The sequence below is a fragment of the Rhipicephalus sanguineus genome, chromosome 4 (assembly GCF_013339695.2).
Source record: "Rhipicephalus sanguineus isolate Rsan-2018 chromosome 4, BIME_Rsan_1.4, whole genome shotgun sequence".
NCBI lineage: Eukaryota > Metazoa > Arthropoda > Arachnida > Ixodida > Ixodidae > Rhipicephalus > Rhipicephalus sanguineus.
The window spans coordinates 180486259-180492008 of NC_051179.1; positions in this window are offsets into that span (position 1 = coordinate 180486259).

Genomic DNA, 5750 nt, shown 5'->3' on the forward strand with positions numbered 1-5750 from the left:
TACTGCTGCACGTGTGCGCCAGGGGTAAGCATCCGAAGTTAGGGGCGTCCGCTTCTGTACATCATCGACTGCCTGGACAGCCCATATATCAAGCATCAAGCGATGTTACCGTCACTACTTGCCGTTGCTCATCACTGAACAATGTTGCCGAAGCATAGTAAATATGCCCGTCTCCCAATATCTTACTACTGCATCAAAGTACAGTATCGATGGTCATTGCGCTTGTTTCAGCTAGTCACGTCTCGACAATATAAATGTCTGACCACGACCGCCTCATCAACCGTCCAGCATTTCGATTTGACTGTTCGATAGACCCATTTTACAAACACTTCAACGTTGCATAGCGAGTAAACCTACGGACCCTCCCCAAGGAAATTGTTCCCAGCAAATATATAAAAGAATGAAGGCGACCTCGCTTTCAGTAGACGTTTACAAGCTTTGGCTCACCTGTGTTCTCTTCATGGGTTTGCACATACGGCGTCACCAGGAAAAAAGGAGTGATGAGTTGTTTGTCCCATGGTGTGATGTTTCCCTGAGAACGCACGGAACACTTTTCAGGAAGCGGGGCTCATCAACGTTCGGTGAAGCGCTAGGGGCGCCTCGATTACGGGCTGCCGGCGCCCCTCGACGACAAACCACGCACGGCAATGGTCAGCGAGCGCTTGTGATGTTGTTGTCGTCCTCTGTGCATGGCTCATACCCAATGTAGGGGATTGGTCGAGTAGAGGGTGAATTTTGCTGATATCCTAAGGGTGTCGCTTAAGCTATTATTAACTAATATAATTATTTGATGTATCAAATATTAGTAATGAATTATTTAACTAAGGCATAATTTAGATAGATAGATAGCTTGTGATTGTCATAGCACTTCCCTGATGGCCGAATATTGTTCGGCCGCACAACGCTGCTTCTCATGCTTTGCTCAGGTAACATGTACGTAGCATAAACATTAAGGAATATTTAGGCGGTTGGAAAGGAAATTCGTCTTGGATTGGGCAAAAAGCACCCTGCATGTCGCGAAGGCGCGCTGTCCTGTTGGCGGATTCAAGAATTATCCTGGCGTCGTCACCGTGGTTTGAAGAGAAAAAAGACGCCGCCCCATGATGCGAGTTCACCACCACTCTTTTGTACTGCGAAAAATTTCACGAAATTTGGCTTCGTCGTGATGAACCCTGGCGAAAACTAGAAAAAGCACAATTCAAGGTGATTTTTCTTCCTTGAAAAAACTAACGCATCGAGCCCCACACAAGGCCTTTCTTCATTTGAAGGCTCTTGTGCGAACCGATCGCCCGTGTGGGCGCAGCAGGTCGTTGTTGTTGTTGTTGTTGTTGTTGTTGTTCACCTCTTCTCATGGCACATACCCAATGGAGGGGATCGGCCGAGTAGTTCGTGAATTCTTCCTATATTTTTTGCGTGGTGTAACTCCTTGGTACGCTATTTGTTTTTCATTCTTGAATAGAAGTGCCAATTTGGAGTCATGCAAAATTTAATGCCCATGGAACTAAGCAAGACATCCTTTTAGCACGAATAATATATCCCTGAACAGCAAGGAAAACGTCCCTGGGGCTGTACCCCAAGGTAGAGGCCCCAAAAGAAAGAAGTATGGGTTCTAATAATTCCAGGACCAGCTTTCGAAGAGGTGGGGCTAGTATTCTTTTCCTGAATGTGCTGAACCGGCGACATGATATGAAAAAATGAGCAATCATTTCTTCCTGATTACAGAAGAGGCACAGACAGGAGTTCGCTAAACCTGATCGATGGAAGTAAAATTGAGGGAAGTAACGTGGTAACGAATTTTTGTTTTGACAACTTTCATCAAGCTTGATTTAGATTAATCGCTGTGCCAAGGTGCTTGTACTCTGGAGAAGCTGTCAATGCCGAGTGTAATAAGCTGTTTCTGATTGTAAGTGTGCGGAAACGCGCCGTGGTGATGTGAGCTGTTGGCGGGGAAACAGAAATTATCGGTGCGGTCAGCGACGCCTTTGCAAAACTATCCGCTATTTTATTGTAATACAAGCCGTTGTGGCCAGGTACCCAGATTAAATGAATACATTGAAGATGCGCGGGAAGCAGTATTTTAAAGAGCTTCGTTATAGGTGTGTCACCGGATGTGCACAGCGAAGATCACACAGACAATGAACCGGTCATTACTGCTGCTACTGCAATTGAAGTAATTAACTTGTGTAAAGCCAGAATTATTGCAATAAATTCCGCAAGGAAGACGGGAATAAAATCAGGCAATCGCAATGAGAAAGATCAATCAAGTTCTTGGCAAAATATTCCGACACCAGATCTTTCCTCAGACTGTGATGCATCCGTTGCAATAAAAACATTCGTTGGCAGAGTATGTAGATGTTCTTGCAACAACCCATTTAAAATGCCGGGAGGTAACAATTTCGCGTGGTTCAGAAAAACATCTTGATACACAATTTCGGGAGAGTTGCGTTGCGCAGTCATAGGAAGGAAATCACAAATTTGTACATTTAGTGGATCAAGTAACGACTCAACAAATATATTTTAGGGTTTATGAAATATGGGGCAGTGCGCGGAGAAAAATAAACTAAGATCTGAGATGAAAAATATGTGATCGCGGATATAGGGCGATTCATATAATCTTAAGAAAGTTGGCACCGTTAGAAGGTTAAATCGGCATAAAAGGGGTGGCGTGCGTGCTTCTAGGTATAAGACTGCAAAAATTGCAGCATATATAGGAATGACTAAGCGCAGCCGTAGAGCTTCTCTCTCAAGTAGAACCAGCGGCCGATGCTTGCACGCTGGCGCACCAGGAAATAGAACGCTACCAAATTCTAACACCGGCCGGACATACATTTCATATATCATCAAAAGTGCCTTCCTTCTCATTCCGGTTCTACGGCTGCTCACTCTGCGCAAAACACCCATCGCGCGTACTCCTTTTGTCGCGACGTATTCAATATAGAGACCCCACTTGAGATGTTCATTATAAATAACTCTAAGGTATTTTAATGAGTTGACTTGTGGGATATCTTGGAGCTTATAATTAATAGATATTGCACAGGGTCTTGTAAAGGAAAAACGAGAATAACACACTTATTAGTATTCAGGTTCAACTGTAAATCACCTAGACAAATTTCGACTTTCTTTAAGCACGCTTGCAGTGTATTGTAAAGACAGTGAATGTCATTCGTCATAGCAAAGAAAGCAATGTCGTCTGCATGAAGATAAGTTGTCACATCTGGCTGAAGGGGGATATCACTCAGCAAGATGTTAAACAGAAATGGGGATAGTACTGACCCCTGAGGTACACCCCGAGTTTGTTTGTCATTAGAAGAAGAGAAGCCGTCTTGAAAACAGTAAAACTCTCTTGCACTTAAACATTCCGTCACCCATGCTACTATATAAGCAGGAAACCCGTGACTTCACAACCGATCAATTAAAATGGGATGCTCTACACTATCATATGGTTTACATATGCCTAATGTAGCTAAAGCGGCATACTGTTTTTTGTTCCGGGCAATGTGAACACGGCTTTCTAGGTCCACATGCGCTTGCCATATTGAATAGCCAGATGCAAAACCTATTTGAGAAGAACTGAATAATTGTTTACCTATGATAAATTTTATTATATTGCCACGCAGGCTCCTTTTTGTCGTTTTTACGTAACTAGTCGGTTGCACGCGTAGCCGCCGCCTTGCGCAAGCCGCGCCTAAAATCTCAACAATTCGCAAGACGCGAACAGTTGAGATTATTCTCGAACTAATGCGGCCACCAGCGATAAGGCTAGAATGTTCGATGCTGCATGTGTAAATGCCCACGCGCCTTACCGCAGAGCAGTTTTTCGACGGCCGACGCCCAGTTCGCCGCTATCAGTGTACAGCGTGTATTGCTGTAGTTCGAGTTTTCATTTCCCCGCCACAGGTTCGGCCAAATAAAGAGTTTCATCTCGACAACGCCAGCCGTTGCCTTCGTCGACGTCACGACCCCGTGACATCTGGTGGTGGTGCTGCTTCTAGAGCCACTGTATATGCTACCGTTAGGTAGCAGAGTTGCGCATAGGTCTGGCTACCAACCACAGCTAAGCGGCGAAGACGCACTCTGTTTTTGCAGGCGACATGCCTACCGGGTCACTGATCGACATGTTTGGCGTGTCGAACACCAGAGATTAACTTTACTGTGAGTGACTACTGTAAAACCAGTTCGCTGCAGCGGCGGCCTCGAGAAATACAAAATTTGGCCCGAGCGTCAGCTTCTCCGCGAAGCATGGTTGCTAGCGGCGTTTGGAAGACAGATGCGCAACTCTGCTATCTAAAGGTAGCAAATACAGTAACTCTAACTCCTTCATGATCCGGACGCCACCGCGCAGCGCTGACGCAAGCCCAAGCCGCGGAGAAGACGACGCTAAAGACAACCCGGGTCGTTGAACGAGCCGCTGGCAGAAGAGACCACACCCAGTGTACGGGCTCCTTCCTGAAAACATCAGGCAGCCCAAGGCCGTCACATCGACTGCCGAGACGATGACAGCCCTCCTGCCGCTTCCAACGGTAGTTATGCAACAACCAAGGGAGCCACCGACTTTCCGTGGGTCGTCGTTTGAAGACTCGGAGAGCTGGCTGGAGACGCACGAGCGAGTCGCCACCTTCAACCACTGGGACACTGAAGAGAAGCTGCGCCACGTCTTCTTCTACTGAGAAGACGCCGCGAAGACTTGGTTCAAAAACCGTGAATCAAGCCTTCAATCCTGGGACCTCTTTCCGACGATGCTCCTTGATACTTTCGCGAGCATCGTCCGCAAGGAAAAGGCCGTTGCTTCGTTGGAAACAAGAGTGTAGCTACCGAATGAGACCGTCACGATCTACACGGAAGAGATGACGCGACTTTTCCGCCTGGGCGATGCTGTCATGCCTGAGGAAAAAAATGTCCGCTTCTTTATGCGGGGAGTTAAACAAGACCTCTTTGCAGAAATAATGCGGAACTTACCAAGAACTGTCACCGAATTCCTAAAGGAGGCTACAACAATTGAAAAATCCCTCGAGATTAGGACGAAGCAATCCAACCGCTCAACCCTGCCGACAGGCTGCACCGAAGCGCACTCGCTAGGCACCGACAACCTATGGGAAATCATCAGAGCGATCGTGCCGAAGGAGCTGCGCAAACTGTTGCCTTCAGCGCAGCCTCAAGTGGATTCGATCGCCGACAAGGTCCACGAGGAAATCCAGCAGTCGCTGGGCACCCCCGATTCAGCGCAGCCGCAGCTCCAAGCAATGAGCTATGCAGCTGCAGCCCGACGCAACGCCCCGCCCCCTCGTCGCCCACGTCAAGACGCCTCGACGACCCAGCAGTTCCGCAGCCAGGCAGCACCGCCGCCATCACCGACCTCATACCGCCCGCCAGCCGGCCAGGGATACACGCCGAGGAAGACCGACGTTTGGCGCGCCCCTGACAACCACCCGCTCTGCTACCACTGCGAGGAGGCCAGCCACACGTACCGCCGCTGCCAGTACCGACAGATGGGGCTACGCGGATTCGCCGTCAATGCGCCGCGCCCGCGGCCAGGCGAACGGCCTCACCGACTACCTCACCGGGACACAGTGGCAAGAACTACGACCTTTCCACTCGCCGGCATCTCTCCCCAACGCCGACCGTACACTGGCCCAATCCGGGGCCGGTCGCCTAGCCCGTAACCGGAAGACTAAGGGCAGCAATCGATGGAGGTACCGTTGCTGTACGACGAAACACCGAAGAACGTCCGCCGCCGACGATGACGCCACAAC